Source organism: Oratosquilla oratoria, chromosome 1, assembly GCF_046742065.1.
Source record: "Oratosquilla oratoria isolate Oo_2021 chromosome 1, ASM4674206v1, whole genome shotgun sequence".
Taxonomy (NCBI): domain Eukaryota; kingdom Metazoa; phylum Arthropoda; class Malacostraca; order Stomatopoda; family Squillidae; genus Oratosquilla; species Oratosquilla oratoria.
Genome location: NC_134777.1, coordinates 1219449 through 1242496, shown reverse-complemented (window position 1 = coordinate 1242496; position 23048 = coordinate 1219449). Strand labels below are relative to the sequence as shown.

General features: G+C 42.4%; 1 protein-coding gene across 7 annotated transcripts in view; it reads right to left on the bottom strand.

Annotated features, from left to right (window-relative positions):
* Positions 1 to 23048, bottom strand: part of LOC143031740 (uncharacterized) — a 579704-nt gene that overhangs the window by 365188 nt on the left and 191468 nt on the right. The gene's annotated exons all lie outside the window — the stretch shown is intronic.

The following is a 23048-nucleotide window of genomic DNA, read 5'->3' as shown; positions in this document are numbered from 1 at the left end:
TCTACCTTCCCCTCTCCCTTTGTTCCCTTGCTTTTCGGCACCCGTCTACCCGTCTGTCTGTCCGCCTGTATTTATGCGTACATTATGTGTGTTCGTATGCGTCTTTTTTTCTAGCAGAATTACGAACGTATTGTCTAATAAGCCAAACACATCACTCGTGTCCATTGGAAAGGTATTCAGTTATCAACTGTCATTGCTTAGGTAGGGAAGGAAAAGGTAGCCCTAACAATATGACCATGAGGACCTAATTTTCTTTTGGGTCGAAAGCCCTCTTGAAGGTCGGACTCTACGGGGGTCCTCAGTGTCCCAAGAGGTTCTCCAGTTCCTCGAGATTACCGTGTCTCTTGCAGGTTCTTGAAAAGTTGTATTGTCCATGGACTGCTATTCGTCCCACGTGAAAGATTTTATTCTGCCCAACGCGAAGATGATTATTTTAGCTTAGAACAGTTCTTGGTATTTTTTATTTTCTATTCTCTATATAAATTTATCAATATTTTTTCAATACTGGATTAAATCGTTTAGCACCAGTTTTTGGCCTGTGGGTCCTCTTTGAAGCTTCTGGACACTGGCTGAGAACCTTTGACTAAGGTATGCTTAAAAAAAAAGCGCATAGCCATCACAATAAACTCGTCCTTACTAGGCCTTAACAGAACCTTGGGACACGAGTATTTAGCTATGGCTGAGAAAACTGGTTTTCTTTCTCATTCACTGCTGTACTACCGAGATCTGCACTGCATTCTGCTTCAACCATCTCATTCAGATTCACGGGAGCCAGACCCCAGTCTGAACAATGTCTCGACTGGTCTCGACCCCGTTCTAGCTCTTAAAGCTAAATTTATTCAACGAAGGGTGCCTCTAAAGACAAAATACTCTTGCTAGCTGCCATTAGGCAATTTTATTCAGCTGGAATAAGTCCGATTTACATAAAAAGGTTCAAAGTATATTAACGGTTTTTATATCAATAACTTCCTGTTCAGCGGAAACTATAAAAACTCGCCGATGTAATCGTACCTCCATCAACTAGCAGTGAAGTCCTGCTAGCTTCACAGTATACATTATCACATTATACATAATCCGCTGCTTGTCTATCATTTAGCAAGATCTAAGTAACTAATTATGAGCAATGGGTTTATATATATATATATATATATATATATATATATATATATATATATATATATATATATATATATATAAAGCAGCGTCGTAGAGCGCCCGGGTAACTGTTATCATTAGTCCTGTATCAGAGGTGGTGAACTGTGCATTGCAGTCCGTCCGTCCCCCCTTTTTTTTTTTTTTTTGCTGAATATGATGTTATTAGACCCACTCTGAGAATCTGAGTCATGCCACTGTGGAACCTTTGGGGAATTTGAAGTATTCAAGATGGCTGCCAAGATAGCTGCCGCTAATCTGAAAAAAACTATAAAATTGCATAAGTTTATTATTAATCCACTTACAGACAAACTTCTTGCATCTAGGTATAGGTTTTGGCACCCAAGCAACATGATAGGATGTATCTCTATGGCGTACAATGCATATAAATCCAAGATGGCTGCCAAAATGGTCGCCGTAAATGAGAAAAACAATGAAATGGCTATGGTGTCTTTACTGATTCAGACACATGCCACTGAGTATATTGAGTACAGTATACATGTATGTATAAGTTCTGTCTCTCTCCACAGAGTATATGGAGAATCAAGCACTTGAGCCATATTTATCATCACTAAGAGTGTTGTCATCCACATCACTGTCTCTATCTTCTTCAGCAGTGTTGATTGGTTTAGTCCACTTGTTACAACGTTCTTCGACTCCATGACATCCACAGAATGGGGTACAAGACAACTGAGCTGTTGCACACGTGCACTTAGCATTGGCACATGGCTGATCAATCATCCTTTTCCCAGCCAAAATCCGTTGCTGGCAGGTCAGGAGGGTTCTTTTCTAAGGCCGCGTTACACATCCACACTTTTTAATGTACCCGTCTCACATTTTGCTCAAATACTTCAGATGTTGGAGGGAGGAATTTTAGCCTGGGTGCACCTGTCGTTTTCCTTTTTGAGGTCTTAGTCACACCTCATATTTTGCTGCAGACAGAGATTCAATGTGCGCACACTCGTAGCATCTTGCAACAAACTGTGTTGCCTCCTGAAGAACTTCATTTATTGCCATATCAGGGTTACCAATTTTCAGTAGTTGGCAGCCTGATGAAAGCACTTTGACTCCCATTGCTTTTCCGATCCCCAACATGAATGCAACAGTATCGGACCCTGTAAGGGCGTGACCAGTTAGGAGCTGACATGCGATATCTTCATGTTACTTTACAGAATTTTCAATGTTCATCACTATCGCGGAGGCCATTTTGGCGGCCATCTTGGATTTGCATGTATTGTACGCTATAAAGATGCATTCTATCACGTTGCTTGGGTGCCCAAACGTATACCTAGACACAAAAAAGTATGTCTCTAAGTTGATTAATAATGAAGTTATGACTATTTCTTAGTTTTTCAGATTAGCGGTAGCCATCTTGAATATTTCGATTTCCCCAAAGATGCCAGAGTTGCACGAGCCAGATTCTGAATAAGTAAGTCTCCTAGTATCAGAAACAGTCATAAACCTTTGGGCAGGTTCCCATGCACGGTCAGGGCCTAAATCACGGTTTGGCTGCAGGACTACATGCCGCATCTGGTTATTACTGAAGCACCTTAGTGATCTCTCGTCATATTCATCATTAATCATTTACGTTTATTGCACTGAAACTGGTGCGATCTTACTTATCAAACGTGTGGATTACAAGAGAAAGACAGGATTGTCATGTGAGACCCCTCTGGCATTTACACACAAAAGAGAGAGGGTAGAGGGGGAGAGGGGTAGTGGGGAGAGAGGTAGTGGGGAGAGAGGTAGTGGGGAGAGGGGGAGAGGGGGAGTGGAAACGGGGAGAGGGGAGGGGAAGAGGGGTGAGAGTGGAAACGGGGAGAGGGGAGGGGGAGAGGGGGACAGGGAGAGGGGAGAGGGAGAGGGAGGGAGAGTGGGGAAGAGGGAGAGTGGGGAAGAGGGAGAGTGGGGAAGAGGGAGAGTGGGGGAAAGGGAGAGTGGGGGAAAGGGAGAGTGGGGGAAAGGGAGAGTGGGGGAAAGGGAGAGTGGGGTAGAGGGAGAGAGGTAGAGAGGGAAAGAAGGGGTGAGGGGAGGGGAAGAAGGGGAGAGGGGGAGAGGGGAAGAGTGGGGAGAGTGGGAGACAGCGGGAGACAGCGGGAGACAGCGGGAGACAGCGGGAGACAGTGGGAGACAGCGGGAGACAGTGGGAGACAGTGGGAGACAGTGGGAGACAGTGGGAGACAGTGGGAGACAGTGGGAGACAGTGGGAGACAGTGGGAGACAGTGGGAGACAGTGGGAGACAGTGGGAGACAGTGGGAGACAGTGGGAGACAGTGGCTGTGAAGCGAGTTTGTTTCGAGGAGGCTGTGTGGTGGATGTGTGATGGCCGTGTGAAGTGGCCGTGAGGTGGCCATAAGATGTCCGTGAGGTGGCTGCGCGGTGAATGTGCGAAGGGGGGCTGAGAATATGACTGGAAAGGCAACAAGGAATGTAGCTGGAAAGAGTTTTAAAAGATAACTGCGAATGCGGCTTTGAGATGACTGTGAGATGGCTTTGAGGTGACTATGTGGTGGCTATGAAGTGGCTTTGAGGTGGCTTAGAAGGTGCAAGACTGATTTTACTGGAGTAAGGGAGAGACCGAAATAAGGCAGACATGATGTCTTCTATATTTCCACCATTTTCTTATTTGGGTTATTTCCCTCAGGAGCTGTTTGAGGTGCCGTGGATGCTCCTGACGAACGGAAGCGTGTAGGGATCGATATAGTCTAGCACTGCTTAGTCTTCGGTCTGGGAAGCAACCTGGAGAAGGGGCCGGGGAAAGGGTACTGGGAAAGGGTACTGGGAAAAGGGACTGCGAAAAGGGACTGGGAAAGGTTACGGGGAATTGGTACAGGGAAAGGGGACTGGGAAAAGGGACTGCGAAAGGGTACTGGGAAAGGGGACTGGGAAAGGGGACTGGGAAAGGGGCCGGGGAAAGGGTACTGGGAAAGGGGCCGAGGAAAGGGGGCTGGGAAAGGGGACTGCGAAGAGGACTGCGAAAGGGTACTGGGAAAGGGGACTGGGAAAGGGGCCGGGGAAAGGGTGCTGGAGAAGGGGCCGGGGAAAGGGGACTGCGAAAGGGTACTGGGAAAGGGGACCTGGAAAGGGTACTGGGGAAAGGGGACTGCGAAAGGGTACTGGGAAAGGGTACTGGGAAAGGGTACTGGAAAAGGACCCGGGAAAGGGCTGGGAAAAGGGGTCAGGAAAGGAAGCCTGGAAAAGGGGTCTAGAAAGAGTGCCTGGAAAAAATGTCGGGGAAAGGGGCTTGGCAAAGGGGCCGGAAAAAAATGACGTTAAGGGTCCGGGAAAAGTGCATGAAAAGGACGGAAAAAAAAAAAGGACGGAAGAGTGGCCAGATTAGTGGCGGGAAAAGTAGCCGGAAGAGTGGCCAGATTAGTGGCCGGAAAAGTAGCTGGAAAAGTGGCCGGGAAAGAGGCCAGAAAAGAGGCCGGAAAAGAGACCGGGAAAGAAGCCGGGAAAAGGGCTGATAAAGGGGTCGGGAATGAGGTAGGTAAAGGGTCTAGAAAAGGGCCTGGGAAAAGTGCCGGAAAAGTGGCCAGGAAACGGGTCGGAAAAGGAGCCGGGAAAGGGGCCGGGAAAGGGGCAGGGAAAGGGGCAGGGAAAGGCAGGGAAAGAGGCCGGAAAAGGAGCCGGGAAAGGGGAATGGAAAGGGGAATGGAAAGGGGCAGGGAAAGGGGCAGGGAAAAGGGCAGGAAAAGGGGCAGGGAAAGTGTCCAGGAAAGGGTTCGGGAAAGGGTCTGGGAAAGGGCCCGGGAAAATTGCCGGGAAATGGGCCAGGAAAAGGGCTGTGAATAGGTTGAGAAGGGACTGGAAGAAAATAGCTTTGTATAGTGATTAACTAAAGAGCTACAATGCCAGGTTGATGTCATTTTTATTCCGACTGCCGTCTAACCATTCCATTCACCTCCACGGCACTACTCCATTTACTCTAATGTCGACGGGATGTTTCACTTAACATTTGGCGGAGAAGCTAATGAAGTAAGATGGAACACTTCGGAGGAAGGACAAATCAACGCCCACAAAAATGAGGAGGAAAAGATTTATGGTCGAAAGTTAAAACATCATTACAAGACTTTCGAAGTTCCCGAAGATAAGAAGTCATTAAATTTCAAACTTTTTTCTTCAAGGTCTTGCCCCGTCGGACGAAGGCTAAGAATAAGTAAGTAGGAAGTAAGATTTGCTCATGCGTGAATGAGGGTCTGGTGAAAGAATTAATTTCTTTAATAGCAAAGAAGAAAGAAAACTCGAAAAAAAAATTATTCCAAAGAAAACAGAATGAAGAGAGTGAGAGAAAAGAGCAGATTCAGTTAGATTAAAATATAATTTCTATTAATTAACGTAACAATCCCAGAGTTGGATAAACTTTGAACCAGGTCTGCTCCCCAGTATAATAGAACAGTCCAGAGTTTACAATACACATTATCTAACCCGTTCAGTTGCAGCCCGGAACACAGACCCCTTTCTGTACTGTGTAGCCTTTGCACTTTTATCATGAATGCTCCTAGGCTATCTTGTTCATCTTTGTAGAACCTTACTCCAAAGCAGGAAGACCCAATATGAAATCGAATTAATACTCTTTATACTGCCTAACTCCCTTTCAGTTTGGCACCAACCAGAATATTCTATTCATTTCCACAGCACTCCACCCATTCTAAGTGGCTCAGTTTGTGAAATACAGCTGCATAAAAAATAAAGATCCAAGTAGTAAAAAAGTAAAAAATAAAAAATAAAAAAAAAAACAGACAGCCACCGGAGTAGGGCATAGGGTCAAGTTACAAACGCCAAAATGTTAATATTCATATGTGCAGGAGATTATTCATACAATGGTATCATCTGCTCTGTTAGCCACAAGTTCGTCTGGGTTCAAATGACAAAATCAAATGTATCAAACAAAAATGCATATCCAGTGTACAGAATAAAAACGGTTTCCATACTGGCTTACTCTCGGTGGCTGCATACAGTGAAAAAATATATATAACTGCCCTTCGCCCTCAGATTTAGACCATATGACTGGACTTAAAGGTCAATAGATTGATGTACTTACTATATACCTGTCTACAAACAAATATCCATTCATCCGTTAACCAGTATCTATCTACACACGCGACTGCACACACACAGGGCTAAAATGATTTCAGTATCGCTGCGCTGCGGGTTGTTACTCCAACTCTCGTGGGCGGGGAATTGAAGGTGTGTGTACGTGTAAAGTCACAGTATTACCCATAGATCGGTCATATACGAACTCTGAGCTCTCTTCCGCGAGGGAAATAGCTGTCGATCACGAGTTCACCACATGATCCAAAGACCATGGTTAATCACAAACACACATTATATATATATATATATATATATATATATATATATATATATGTGTGTGCATATATGTATGTATGTACGTGCGCATGTAATGTGGTTGGTTACCACATGGTAATTGGTCTCGTCCAAGTGAAGGATTAATGAAATATTTTAATCTTTACAGGATTTATCATTAGGGCAGGATAAATAAGATGAGGGGAGGGAGGGAGGGGGTGATTTGGTGGTTTAGTGGAAGGAAAGAATGAAAGGGAAGGAAGATAGAGATATGATAGATGAGGGGCAGACCCACTTGCTCTGTTATTTTTATACTCTCGTGGACTTTTTTTTTATTGCCCGTCCGCCATGACAAACTATACACAGTGAATATATTAAGGCTTTGTAAAGAGTATGCAAATTATATTATATATGAATACATTTTACAAAATAATGGTCACCCATGTATGCGACATAATATTTACAATACATAATTTGAATACAATCGACATATATAATTGTTTGGTAGAAATTACAAATTTTATCATATTACAAAGCCATACGCGTTGAGGGGACACTGCAGCAGTGGCGTGTTGCCACACAGGTATATATGCATGCATATATGCATACACGTATATATGCATGTATGTATAAGTGAATGCATGTATGTATGCATAAATGCATGTATGCATGTGTGTATGGCAGGATAATTAAACTCTTTAAAACTAAATGTTACAAGAACAAAAATAACACATGCAACATAAATAGGTATAGAATAATAAAAATATGTCAAAGCATGCAACAGGAAATAGATCAGGTTAATTGCCAAGTAATTGTTGAGTGTGCTTATGTTTGCAACACGTAAATCCAAGTAGGCGAAACGAAGTCTTATGTTTTAGAAGAGTCTTGATACCGGTTTCTCTTGTCGCACCAATATTCTCGGGGGACAAATAGTAGGTTTGGGGTGAAAATTATGGTCGATAACTTCTGGTAGGTAAATCTTTTGGTCGGGAACATGTAAGATATTGGATGCTGTTTCATAGATTGAGAAAATAACAGTGTCGAGTAGCTTGTAGTCAATCAGCAATCTTTAGAATGTCCGATACTATTCGGAAAATGCACGAATGCTTTGTACTTCGCTTGGAGACGGGCTCTAGTTTAAGGTTCAAAGGAATTGTTTAGCGGAGTTGTCGTAATCGACTAAGGTAGAAGAAATTCTACGCAGATTCAGATTGGCCCTGGCGCGTCTGCTTCTTTTCTCGTCTTCTCAGTCCTTTTCTCGTTCTGGAGCTGTCTCTACTTCTCTCTTTCTCTGTCTGGTCTTTTTCTTGGTTACTTTCTGCTCGGCCTTTTATACTCCGTGAATGAGAGCCGACGTTTCGAGAATGGCAAAACGTTACGTGAAGTGATATCTTAAAAATCTTCAGCCAATGGGAAGGCAGAGTGAGTTTTTCTCGTCAATTTATGTTACGTTCTTCAGCTTGGCGTCATCTGATAATACGTAAGGGGCGTGTTCCAACAGACGGGTATTACGCAATGTTTAACATTGCAAGAAATATATATTTATACAACATGGAATACAATTTAAAGCATATATTCATGCAAGGCGTGCCTTAAGATTACAAACAATAGACTTTATCCACACAAGGGTGTGATACAGCATAACAGGATTCTATTTACGCTAAGGACGTGACAACATACACGTATATACGCATGTATGCGAGCATGCATACATGCATATATTCATGCATGCATGTAGCATGTATATATGATTGTATGCATACATGTACCGGTATATATGAATGTATGCATGCATACATGCATGTTTATATGGATGTATGCCTGAATGTATGTATACATGCATGTGTGCATGTATGTGAGCCTGAATGTATGTATGCATGTATGCACGTACAGTATGTATGCATGATGTATGCACGTACAGTATGTATGCACGTACAGTATGTATGCATGTGTGTTTGCATGTGTGCATGCACGTGTGATTCACCATGGTCTTAATCATGTGTTGGGCTCGTGATCGACAGCTATTTCCCTCTCGGAAGAGAGCTCAGAGCTCATATATGACTGATCTATGGGCAATGCTTTGACACGCACATACATACCCAACTCCCCGGGATTCGAACCCAGTCCGTGTAGTGGCGACTGAGAACTCTACCACTGCACCATCGAGTCGTGTTCACTATTATCTGCTGACGGTCAAATTGAATATTCAAATGAAGGAATGTGTGATATTCTAAACAATTATTTTAGCTCAGTATTCGTAAACGAAACACCACAAAGTGAACTCCAAACCTGTGAAAAGTCTAGGGTGAACTTACTACGGTAAATATAACGAAAGAAAAAAATTAAAAGGTGTATGGAAAAGCTCAAAGTTAATAAAGCACCAGGGTCTGACGGTTGGCATCAAAGAATCTTAAAGGAAATGAAAAATGAGACTGTAGTTAACGTTACTTTCATAATCAAAAAAGGTGACAAAAAGAAACCTAATAACTACAAAGCTATAAGTTTGACTTCAATCATAAGAAAAATTATGGAAACTATCATCAGAGATGCTATCGAACATAATTTAGAAAGTAACTGATTGATAAATGATAGCCAGCATGGTTTCAGACGGAAATGTACCTGCGTGACTAACTTACTCGAATTTTACAACAGTCATCTCGAATTATGACGAAAGAAACAATATAGATTTAATATATCTAGACTTTGCAAAAGGTTTTGATACACGTCCCCCACGAAAGACTACTTACTAAATTAGCTTCACACGAAATAAATGGTAGCCTATTAAGTTGGACTAGTGATTGGCTGAATGATCGAAAACAGAGTTGTTTTAAATGGAAAAACTTCTAGATGGAAAAATGTTACGAGTGGAGTTCCTCAAGGTTCCGTTCTTGGGCCACTTCTAATCATAGTATATATGAATTATATAGACCGCGGACTAAAATCTATAGTTTTAAAATTTGCTAATGATGCAAAACTATGTGGGATGGCAAATGATCACTTAAACCAATTAGTTATTCAAGAAAATTTTAAAATATTACAGCAATGGTCTGAAAAGTGACTAATTAAATTTAACAAGTAAATGCAAGGTAATGCACATAGGTAAAAATAACAATGTCTAAAAAAAGGAGGTACAGTGACAGTGGACTGGCTGATGAGGTTATTTAATGTGTGCTGGAGAGAGGGTAAAGTGCCGGAAACTGAAGGAGTACCTGTATAGTTATACTTTACAAGATAAAAGGGGACAAGTGTGAGTGTAGCAGTTTCAGAGGGATTAGCTTGTTAAGTGTAGCTGGGAAGGCTCATGGGAGGATCTTGATTGAGAGTATTAGGAGAGGAACCGATGTAGTAATTGGCGAGGAACAGTGTGGATTTAGGCCGGGTAGAGGCTGCGTAGATCAGATTTTTGTGGTAAGACATTTGTGAGAAAGCTATAGGAAAAGGTAAGGATGTTTTTGGGCTTTTATGGATCTGGAAAAGGCTTATGACAGGGTAGACAGCAAGGCACTGTGGGAGGTTTTGCAGATATACGGGATAGGAGGAAAGCTTCTAGGAGCTGTCAAGAGTTTTTACGAGAGTAGTAGAGCATGTGTCAGGATAAGAAATGGAGAGAGTGAGTGGTTTGAGGTAAAGGTGGGACTTCGTCAGGGATGCGTTATGTCGCCCTGGCTATTCAACTTGTACATGGATGGGGTGGTGCGAGAGGTAAATACAAAGGTGGTGGGTCAGGGAGTGGAGATGGTTAAAGAAAATGGAGAAAAGTGGGAGCTGAGCCTGCTGTTGTTTGCAGACGATACTGCGCTTGTAGCAGGATCAGAGGAGGGATTGAGGAAGATGATGACGGAGCTTGGGAGAGTGCGTGAAAGAAGGAAGGTGAAGATAAGTGTGGGCAAAAGTAAAGTGATGAGATGTACATGGGGTGAAAGTGGCAGCAGGCTGGAAGTGAGCATTAAGGGAGAGCGACTGGAAGAAGTGGATATTTTTAGATACTTGGGTGCGAATGTGGCAGGAAAGGGTGGAGTGGAGGTGGAGGTAGAATGTAGATTGAGGGAAGCGAGTAAATACATTGGTGGATTAACATGTGTAATGAGGAAGAGACATTTTATGAATGGAGGCTAAGAGGAGATTGTATGAAGAAGTGATTGTGCCGACAGCACTTTATGGGGCAGAAACATGGAACATAAGAGAGGAAGAGAGAAGGAGTTTAAAAAGTGTTTGAGATGAGGTGTCTTAGAAGTATGATGGGGGTTACTAGGCTGGATAGAAGAGATAATCAGGGTTGGTAAGGGAGTTGGGAGATAGAGTGGATGAAAGAGTATTGTGATTGTTTGGACACATGGAAGGAATGAGTGAAGAAAGACTATTAAAAGAGGTATGGAAGGCAGATGTGGAGGGAGTGAACATGAGGGGGCGACCTAGGATGAGGTGGATGGATGGGGTGAAGGGGGCTTCGGGGAAGAGGGGAATGTCTGTTGAGGAAGGGAGACGACAGAAGAGAGGGGTGAATGGAGAATGGTTGTATATGGATGATGATGTGATGCATGAGGTGGAGTGGGTGGGGGGATGGGGGGTGAGGTAGTATGTGTGGGAAAATTTTGACGCAGCCCGAAGGGATTTCTCCCCGTCTTCTCCATTTCTGCATGAGGGGATGGAAAGGGGGGGGTCACCGATTTAATGAAGCGGCCTTGCTGTGGATGTGCTATGTCTTGTGGCACTGCCTCTGACCCAGGGCAGTGGACAAGATGCAGGTAAGACCCGTCATCCACCAGATGCTAAGATAAGAGGGAGGGAAGAGGGTGGAGGGGAGTGGAGTGTATTTAGGGATGGAATGGGTGGGAATGGTTTTTATGCCTTTTTCTTTTTGGCTACCCCCCTTGTAAGGGGGGAAAAGCCTTTGGTATATGTATGTATGTACGATTACAAATTATTTTAAATTCGTTAACAAAAGTGGATAGTGAAAAGGATCTCGGTGCAATTATCAGTAACGATCTCAAATCGTCTAAGCAGTGTATTTCAGCCTCTGAGAAAGCATACAAGATTCTAGGACTGATTGAGCGATTTTTTACTTCAAAAGTCAATCACTCATTAAGAAGCTATATAACTCGTTAGTTCGTCCACATTTGGAATATGCTGTTTCAATATGGTCACCGAATTTCATTAAAGACATTGGCAGACTGGAAAAAGTACAACGGCGAGCCACAAAACTGATTCAAAAAATCAAATAAATCATACGAAAATCGACTAAAACATATGAATCTGTTTTCCTTAAAAAAGCGTAGACTCAGAGGTGACTTGATACAGGTGTTTAAGATTCTAAAGGGAATTGAGAACATCAAAAGTGACCAAATTTTCACACTTAATGAGAATCAGACAAGAAACAATGGTCTCAAATTGTCAGGGAATAGATCTAATTTGGAAGTGGGTAGAAACAACTTCGCTAACCGTGTAGTTAATGAATGGAATAAACTTCCTGCAGAGGCAGTGCAATGTAGTTCAGTTCGAAGCTTTAAGAATCATTTAGATAAGCACCTAAGCAAGATGCTGTAATGACTGTCATTTATTTCATATATATTTTTTGTTTTGTTATCATTTCTCTGTTTGTTATCATCTGCTTGATTTTCATTTACTATTAGTTACATGTGAATTTATTATCTACTATTTACATGTTTATTATTTAACTATACCTATGCATTTATTTTATCATTTACTTTATTATAGTTATCTATTCATTTAATATTTATCATTATTATAATTTTTTCGTATCCAACCTTGATATGGACCAAAAGGTCTCCTGTCGGCTTGCTTCGCCTTTGTGTGTCATGTGTACATGCATGTATATATGCATCCATGTATTAATGTGTACACACATGTATGTATGTATCAGGAGTAATTTAATTCATGTCCCAGGTGTCAATGTGCCACGTATATTAGACAAGGGGCAAAGGGACATTTTTTTTTTTTTTTTTTTTTTGTAGCTCATGTCTACTTTCGGAAATCCCTTGCTGGCCTTTCATGCAGGTTCGTTTTTAGTGATATCCACATGGGGTTGCTAGCAGGGGGTAAAAATACCAATTTCTTTTTTTCACAGGATATTATGTTCAAATCCTATATTAAACCCGATGCTCGTCTGAGGTGAGCGTGTTATAAAGTTCATGCAGGTTCGTTTTTAGTGATATCCACATGGGGTTGCTAGCAGGGGGTAAAAATACCAATTTATTTTTTTTACGGGATATTATGTTCAAATCCTATACTAAACCCGATGCTCGTCTAAGGTGAGCGTGTTATAAAGTTAATAAATTTTCAAGTTAAGAAAAAATTTACAACAAATTAATTGTATTTCAAAAGTTTAAATGCAATTTTCTTTCATTTTACTACACGCAGCCAATACCTCCTGTTTTGTTAAGTTTGTTTGCATTCAAAAATATGGACTTATTTCCATTATTTGTGCTGGTATTTAAGCAGTAATGTTATCGGTAGTGAGATCTTGGACAGTTTTGAGTTGATATCGAAGTTGGAGTCGTTCCCATGATCTAAATATATGTACAGTGTTTTCTCTTTGAATTTTCCACTTCTGCGGTAAATTGAGGTGTATATTCTGAACGGAATACTGCTGTGGCTCTGGCGTTTGGCTGTTAATTACCCAACACACCATTCACCCCCAATAATGTGACAATCAGATGCACATATAATGCAATTGTAATGCAGATAATTGGCCCATGTCCTTCCGATTCAAGCAATGGAGTCAATTTGCGAAGAATGTCAGACACAATGAAATAGAATGTAATACGATATTATAGTACGCCTCTCTTTTGCGACGAGTTCATGCAATCCGTTTGGACGGATACCGGTGGATCAGGCACTCAAAGAAACAGTCAATAAAGACACCCACACTCCGGGTGGAACTTGGGGCTTTAGCCTCAATCCAGAAACCGTTGCCAAATATTAGCTCTCTGCCGAATACAGGAGTATGGCCATGAGGCAGATCCGTGAATTTGTTAACAGCAGCGACACAGAAAAGCATAACAAGCACCCTGACCTTGGGAATTCTCGTATTTGGAAGGATAAAACAGATGTGCAGTCAGGAGTTGGATTACAAGAGCAGGAGTGGATCCATCCATTTTCGTCTGTTGGTGAACTGCTTGGCATTTTTACTGGCCGAGCAGTCCCGACGTATGCCAAACGATATCTTCTAGATGCCAAGGAAAAGGGACAGGGGGCGTATCTGGATTTTGTAAACAAACGTCTAGCTAAGGGTATTACCTTCATCGATCCACTGCCAAAGCTTTAAGCCGAAGACATTCTCATCAGTAAAAAAAAAAAAAAAATAAAAAAAAAAAAAAAAAAAAGGTCTTGGGATCTGGAGATAAAAGAGGTGTTGAAACATCCGTTGGGTCCGATACCTTGAACACTGGCAAACAATGATGGAACATTAAAAAAAAAAAAAAAAAAAAAAAAACAGACAAGGCAAAACTAGCAAGGCACATTGATAAGGATGTGTCTCCTGCTAATGACGTCGCGTTACCATGTGCGTCTATCATTGAAGGCATGGCCCTGGTCCAGAAGATGAGTGGTGACAACCGACCATTTGCAGACGTATCCGAATTGATCCAAACTGTCTTGCAGACCTACCCAAGCAGCAAACGCATTGACGTGGTCTTCGATATCTATTGAGATTTCTCCAAGAACGCAGAATGAGTAAAGCGTGATTCATCTCAAAGAGTCATGTTTTCTGTCATCGTCCCCAAACATAGAATAAAGAACTGGAGGAGTTTGTTGGCATGTTCCTCAGGCAAGGAAAATCTTACCCATTTCTTCGCTCAGGATTGGCAGAATAAACAGGACAAAACTTGGTGAGAAGATGTTCGTGACATATGATAGCAAGTGCTTCAGGATTGTAGAGGACGGAGTTACACTGGATGTTGAACAACTTGCATCAAGCCAGAAAGAAGCTGATACGCGGCTGTTGTTGCATACAGCTCATGCCGGGAAATCGAAATGCAAGTCGGTCGTAATAGTATCAGATGGTACTGATGTCTTGATTTTGTGTCTGGCCTTCTGCAGTAGGATACCCTGTAAACTTTACATGCACGTCGCTGCTAAGGGTAGGAACAGGATTCTTAGTATTGAAAAAATGACAGAAATGATGGGGGATGAAGTTTGTCTGGCCCTGCCTGGTCTACATGCAGACACGGGATGCGATACAGTTAGTGCTTTTTCTGGTGTAGGCAAAATCAAAGGCTTCAAGATTACGTGCAAAGAAAAGGTGTTCTGCAATGCTTTCGAAGCTCTAGGTGAAACCTGGTCCCTCAACATGGACATACTGTTGGTACTGGAATCATTCACACCTGTCGCCTGTATGCATCCAGGACTCCGGAGACGGATGTGAGTGCTCTGAGGTTCAGCATGTGGCGAGCGAAGAAGGAGGCACTCCAGTCTAGACAATTACTTCCATGCAAGGACTGCCTTCAACAGCATGCGCGTAGAGCAAATTATAATTATCAGTGTGCAGTCTGGCGACGGATCTTGGAGACCAATTTTGATGTGCCAGCCCCCGACTCCGATGGGTATGGCTGGGTCGTTCGAGACGATGGCAATGTGGATATTCTTTGGATGAGTGGTCCACCTGCGCCACAAGTTGTACTAGAGTTCATGTCATGCAAATGCCGCCGTGTATGTGAACTTCCAACCTGTGAATGTATGACCAAAGGCTTGAAGTGTACAGACGAGTGTAGGCTGAAAGACTGTACGAATATGACATAATTTAGAGGGCAACTTTACTAATGGAAATGTTTCTGAGGAAGAATTTGATAGTGGTGAAAAATAACAGTTCAGAATTAGGAAGCTGGTATCGTTCGTTGCCTCCCACTAATGAAACGTAGTCGTAAAAACGAGAACAAGCGATTTACTGTCAACTATCACGCTTATGGTTTAACATATTGTAGGCTTGGAATTTTCTATGTTGACTGCAATCAACGGCAATTTTATTTGGTACAGACTTGCCTCTTCCCGTTTCAGTTTGCATACATATACCATGCATATACCAAAGGATTTTTTCCCCTGCACCGGGGGTAGCCAAAAGAAAAAGGCATAGGAACCACTCCCACCCATTCCATTTCCTATATATTCCACTCCCTTCCACCCTCTTCCCTCCCTCTTATCTTGGCACCTCCTGTATGACGGGTCATCCCTGCATCCTGTCCACTACCCTAGGTCAGAAGCAGTGTTGCAAGACAGCACATCCACAGCAAGGCCGCTTCATAAATTGGGCGACCCCCCTCTCCGTCCCTCAATACATGCAGAAAAGGAGAAGACGGGGAGAAACCCCTTCGGGCTGCGTCAATTTTTTTTCTCATACATACTTCCTCACCCTCCATCCCCCACCCACTCCCCCTCATGCATCACAGCATCATCTATATACAACCCCTCTCCATTCACCCCTATCTTCTGTCTTCTCCCGTCCTTCCTCAACAGACATTCCTCTCTTTTGTAATGGACCTTTCACCCCATCCATCCATCTCATCCTAGAATGCCCCCTCATATTCACTCCTTCCACATCTGCCCTCCACATTTCTTTTACTAATCTTTCTTCACTCATTTTTTCCATGTGTCCAAACCATCCTAATACTCTTTCATCAACCCTACCTCCCAGCTCCATTTCCACCCCTGTTCTCCTCCTCACCTCCTCATTTCTCACTCTATCCAGCCTAGTAGCCCCTATCTCTCATGTTCCATGTTTCTGCCCCGTGCAATGCTGTTGGCACAATCACTCCTTCATATAACCTCCTCTTAGCATCCATTCCCAGATGTCTTTCTCATTACACTTTTTAATCCAGCAAGGCATTTACTCGCTTCTCTCAATCTACATTCTACCTCCACACCCACTCCTCCCTTTCCTGCCAAATTTGCACCCAAGTGTCTAAAACTATCCACTTCCTCCAGTCTCTCTCCTTACTCACTTCCAGCCTGCTGTCACTCTTTCCCCTTGTACATCTCATCACCTTATTTTGCCCACATTTATCTTCAGCTTCCTTCTTTCACACACCTTCTCAAACTCTGTCACTAACTTCCTCAATCCCTCCTCTGATCCAGCTACAAGCGCAGTGTCATCAGCAAACCACAACTGGCTCACCTCTCACTTTTCTCCATTTTCTTTAAACATCTCCAACCCCTGACCCACTACCCTTGCATTCATCTCTCGCACCACCCCATCCATGTAAAGATTGAACAGCCAGGGCGACATAACACATCCCTGACGAAGTCCTACCTTTACCTCAAACCATTCACTCTCTCCATTTCTAATCCTAACACAAGCTATACTACTCTCGTAAAAACTCTTGACTGCTCTTAACAGCTTTCTTCCTATCCCATATATCTGCAATACCTCCCACAGTGCCTTCCTATCTACCCTGTCGTAAGCCTTTTCCAGATCAATAAAAGCGCCCCCCCCCAAAAAAAAAAAAAAAAATCCTTACCTTTTCCTATGGCTTTCTCACATATCCGTCTTACCACAAAAATCTGATCTATACAACCCCTGCCTGTCCTAAACCCACACTGTTCCTCACCAATTACTCCCTCTGTTCCTCTTCTAATCCTCTCAATCAAGATCCTCCCATGAGCCTTCCCAACTACACTCAATAAGCTGATCCCTCTGAAACTACTACACTCACATTTGCCCCCCTTTCCCTTGAAAAGTGGAACTATACAGTCACTCCTCCAGTCCTCCGGCACTCTACCCTCTCTTAAACAAACATTAAATAACCTCACCAGCCAGTCCACTATAACTGTACCTCCTTTCTTCAGACATTCTGCATGGCATCCATCCAACCCAGGTGCCTTACCTGCTCTCATCATCTTAATAGCTGCTTTCACTTCATCCTTCCCTATTTCTCCTCCATTTTCCTCACTCATCACTCATTTTCATAACTCTTCCCACTGCAACTACCTTTCCCTCCCTATCCTCCTTCACATTTAGCAACTCCCTAAAGTACTCTGCCCACCTTGCTCTCACTGCTTTCTCTTCCATTATCATCTCTCCATCTGCACCTTTTACCTTTTCTTCTTTACTCGATTCGCTTCCTCTTTCTCTGACCAGTATGGACTCAAGTGAACTTCTGCAAAATCGATCTAGTTTATTTGAAGATTATGGAGAAAAACGCGTTTAAAGTTAGAAAAAGTAGCTCATTATCATTAAATATGTTACCTATATTACGTTCTTACACCATTATAATGTCGGTAAAAGACAAATTGACCTTAACAGATTGATAATACTTTTCGTTTCACAAATCTGAAAAAAAAAAAAAAAAAAAGTTAATTTGACCCCATAGAGCGCCCCCTAGCGAATACCTACTGGAAATGAATATTAATGGTGGACCAGCAAATACTTTCATGGAATACTAGTGATTTACAACCCAAAAAGTAAGATTCCTTTTGTCCTAAATTTCAAAGCGAGTTTTTGTACGGCTCTCGGACTATATATACACAAGGCATGTATGTACAGTATATATAAACGTATACACGTGTACTAGGTATGTATGTACATGTTAATATACACACACGTACAATATATAGTATATATTAACTTATGTATGTATGCATATTATATGTATATACGTGTGTGTGTGTGTGTGTGTGTGTGTGTGTGTGTGTGTGTGTGTGTGTGTGTGTGTGTGTGTGTGTGTGTGTGTGTGTGTGTGTGTGTGTGTGTGTGTGTGTGCGTGTGTGTGTGTGTAATGATGTACACTCACACTACGTTACCCGGATCTCCTTTTCTTCTTCGATACGTCCCCGACCTTCTTCTGTTCTTCTACTTTTCGGTGTCTCGGGACAGTGCGACCCCTGAAACGCAAGATCCCCAGGCAAGGTTTTTTTTTTTAATATATAAATTTGTTCCTATCATTCAGTCTTTGATAACATTATGTTCCTCTCTCCCAGACGTTTTATTTTATGGCAATTCTGATACGTGTCCATTTTTATCAATTTATTTTCTAATGATAACCGTCACACCCCGTAACACCCCGGAACACTCTCCACACCCCGTAACATCGCTTATACAACCGTTACATCTCTCACACCTCCATAATAACCATTACACCTCTTACACGCGCTACCCCCTTACACCCCGTAACAACCCATAGCATTCGTTATACCCGAGTTCACCCGTAATATCTGGTAACACCTGTCACAGCCCGAAACACCCTCCACAGCCCGTAACACCTGTCATAAAAGTCACAGCCCGTAACACCCGTCACAACCCGTAACACCCGTCACAACGCGTAACAACCCGCTGAAGCCCATGGGGCGGCGCCTCAGCACTCGCACGGAATCCAATTACTTTCATTTTTATGGGGCGGCCGAGAAAATACCCTGGACTTACTTTTAATTAATAATGAGCACCCAATGAGCAACGTAAAAGTGAGAGATAGTCTAGGCTCTAGCGATCATCAAGAAATAAGATTTAATATTATTTGGGAAGAATTAAAAAGTACGAATAACGTACAAGTACCAGACTTCAGAAGAGCAAACTTTGACAATATAAAAACTTATTTGAAATTGAATATGAAAAGTTATACGGACTTTTCGGACGTTTCAGACATTGTTGGCGGGTCAGGTCTAGGTACTTGACCAGGGGTCGGGTTACGGAGTGTAATATGCATACCTTGAGTCAGGTCACTTGGGGGCGGGGGCTCAACAGACAGGTCAGCAATTTGGATGAAATGTATAGCAATCTAACTGATCTAATTATTAATGCACAAAATACATTTATCCCCCTGAAGTCAATACGGAAAAATAGTAATACTCCCAAATGGATGACGGATAGATTGAAACATGAGATCGGAATGAAAAGAGGACTTTATGTAAAAATAAAAAACGGGGAATCACACCTTAGATCAAGATATAACGAAATGGCAAAGCTGGTTAAAAAGAATACACGTACAGAGAAACGTAACTATGAAGTTAAGGTTGCTAGTCAAGCAAGATCCAACCCAAAGGGTTTCTTTCATCTCTATAGAACAAAAAATAGAAAAAGAATAGGAACAATTAAAAACGATGAAAATGTCATGATAGAATCGGATGAAAAATGAGTGAGGAGTTTTAGAATTATTTTCTATCGGCGTTTACTAATGAAAGGTTATATATAGTACCTGACTGCGATCCGATTTTCAGAGGGGATGAAGAAAGTAGTCTAATATCAGCATTAGTAAAGAAGTAGTCAAGCAGATTGAAAGACTTAAAGCTACAAAATCTCCGGGTTCAGACGAGATTTTTTCGAGAATACTAAAGGAGTGTAAACTTGAAATCTTCGACCAGTTAACTGAAATATTTAATAAATCAGTAGACACTGATTTTGTGCCTACTGTTTGGAGGCAAGCAAACGTTGTTTCCGTTTTTAAGAAGGGGAATAGATCGTCTATATGCAACTACAGGCCAATCAGTTTGACATCGGTTATAGGAAAAATGCTTGAATCAGTAATAGTAAATAGACTCAGAGAACACATCGAAAGACATAGTTTAATTTGTGATTCACAGCATGGTTTCTCCAAGAGTAAGTCATGTGTGACTAATCTTCTATCCTTTTACACTAAATTATATAAGGCGTCAGATAACAATTATGATTACGATGTTATTTACCTTGACTTTAACAAAGCGTTCGACAAGGTGTCACACCAGAGACTACCAAATAAAATCAAAGCCCATGGCATAGGAGGACAAGTGTTAGAAAGGATTAGAGCTTGGATTAGTAACAGAAAACAGCGGGTCATCATAAATGGAGTATAATCTAGGTGGAGCAATGTTACTAGTGGGGTCCCCCAAGGCTCGGTTTTGGGTCCCTTGTTGTTCATTATGTACATAAACGACTTAGACGATGGGATAAATAGTGATGTTAGTAAGTTTGCGGACGACACTAAAATAGGACGCCTAATTAGGTCAGGAGACGACGCAGAGATTCTGCAGGATGACCTTAAGAAATTGTTCACATGGCCGGTGAAATGACAAATGAACTTCAATATCTCTAAGTGTAGCATGTTAAACGTAGGGCTACACAACCCCGAAAATAGATGTAGCTTAGATAATACGCTTTTAGTGAAAACTGAGTGCAAGAGAGACTTGGGAGTTCTAGTGAGTCCGGACCTTAAAACCAGGAAACAGTGCATTAGCGCCAGGAATAAAGCTAACAGAGCATTAGGTTTCATTGCTAGGACGGTAACGAATAGAAGTGCAGAGGTAATTATCAAACTCTGTTTAACAATAGTTAGACACATCCATGGCAATGCGGTACAGTTTTGGTCTTCGTCCTATAGAATGGACGTCAATTCACTAGAATCACTACAGAGAAGTATGACCAAAATGATACATGGACTCAGAAATTTGCCTTGCGAAGAAAGGCTTGGGCACCTTAACTTACACTCTCTGGAAAGACGCAGAGTGCGGGTTGATCTAATAGAGGCATTCAAGTGGATCAAAGGCCTTAACAAGGGTGAAGCAAACAAGGTCATCATATTAAAACAACAGTGCAGGACTCGCAGTAATGGTTATAAATAGGACAAATTTAAATTTAAGGAGGAAATAGGCAAGAATTGGTTTACTAATAGTGTGGTCGACGAATGGAATAAACTTAGTAACCATGTAGTAAGCGCTGAAACTATCAGTTGTTTTAAGAAACGATTAGACAACTTTATGGATGGGGATGACAGGTGGTGATGAATACGGAGTTGCCTAGTGTAGGCCTTATGGTCTCTTGCAGCCTCCTTCATTCTTATGTTCTTCTGTTATCTGCGGAGTTATCTAGACCATTTAGCCCCCTGAAATGCTCATAGCCCTACCTCTACCCCAAATACAGTCAGGACCAAGTATCATGCTGTTCTCCCAATTTAACATGTATAGCACCAAAATGGTGTAGGTTTCCCAAATGTTAAAAAATATATATACAGTTTTATCTTTCAAGATCATTTAAGTTCAAATATTTTCATAAGAATGGAGGATAGTGCAAGAGAAAATAAAGCCTACACTAGGCAGTTCCATGTTCATTGCCACTCCTCATCCCTATCCATAAAGTTATCTAACCTCCTCTTAAAAAAACAAGAGTTTTAGCACTCACTACATTGTTACTAACTCTATATCATTCATTAACGACTCTTTTAGTAAACCAGTTCTTGTCTATTTCTTTCTTAAATCTAAATTTGTCCAATTCACATCCATAATTGCCGTGTTGTCTAATATGATGACTTTGCATCACCCTTGACACATTTGAATACCTCCATTAGATCACTCCGCACTTTACGTTTTTCCAGAGAGTGTAAGTTAAGGTAAAGGTAAAGGTAAAGGTGGGACTTCGTCAAGGATGCGTTATGTCGCCCTGGCTGTTCAACTTATACATGGATGGGGTAGTGCGAGAGGTAAATGCAAAGGTAGTGGGTCACGGATTGGAGATGGTTAAAGAAAATGGAGAAAAGTGGGAGGTGAGCCAGCTGTTGTTTGCTGACGACACTGCGCTTGTGGCAGGATCGGAGGAGGGACTGAGGAAGTTGGTGACAGAGTTTGGGAGAGTATGCGATAGAAGAAAGCTAAAGATAAATGTGGGTAAAAGTAAGGTGATGAGATGTACAAGGGGTGAAAGTGGCAGTAGACTGGAAGTGAGCATTAAGGGAGAGCGACTGGAGGAAGTGGATAGTTTTAGATACTTGGGTGCAAATGTGGCAGGAAAAGGTGGATTGAAGGTGGAGGTAGAATGTAGATTGAGAGAAGCGAGTAAATGCCTCGGTGGATTGAAGAGGGTAATGAAGAATAGACATTTGGGAATGGATGCTAAGAGGAGACTGTATGAAGGAGTGATTGTGCCAACAGCACTGTATGGGGCAGAAACATAGAACATAAGAGAGGAAGAGAGAAGGAGTTTGAATGTGTTTGAGATGAGGTGTCTGAGAAGTATGATGGGGGTTACTAGGCTAGATAGAGTGAGAAACGAGGAGGTGAGGAGAAGAACGGGGGTGGAAAGGGAGTTGGGAGATAGGGTTGATGAAAGAGTATTAGGATGGTTTGGACACATGGAAAGAATGAGTGAAGAAAGACTAGTAAAAGAGGTATGGAAGGCAGATGTGGAGGGAGTGAACATGAGGGGACGTCCTAGGATGAGGTGGATGGATGGGGTGAAAGGGGCTTTGGGGAAGAGGGGAATGTCTGTTGAGAAAGGACGGGAGAGGACAGAAGACAGGGGTGAATGGAGAATGGTTGTATATGGATGATGTTGTGATGCATGAGGTGGAATGGGCAGGGGGATGGGGGATGAGGTAGTATGTGTGAGCAAAATTTGACGCAGCCCGAAGGGATTTCTCCCCCCCGTCTCCTTTTGTGCATGGGGGGACGGAGAGGGGGGGTCGCCGATTTAATGAAGCGGCCTTGCTGTGGATGTGCTGTGTCTTGCGACACTGCTTCTGAGCCAGGGCAGTGGACAAGGTGCAGGGATGACCCGTCATCCAGGAGGTGCTAAGATAAGAGGGAGGGTGGAGGGGTGTGGAGTGTATTCAGGGATGGAATGGGTGGGAATGATTTTATGCCTTTTCCTTTTTGGCTACCTCCCTTGTAAGGGGGAA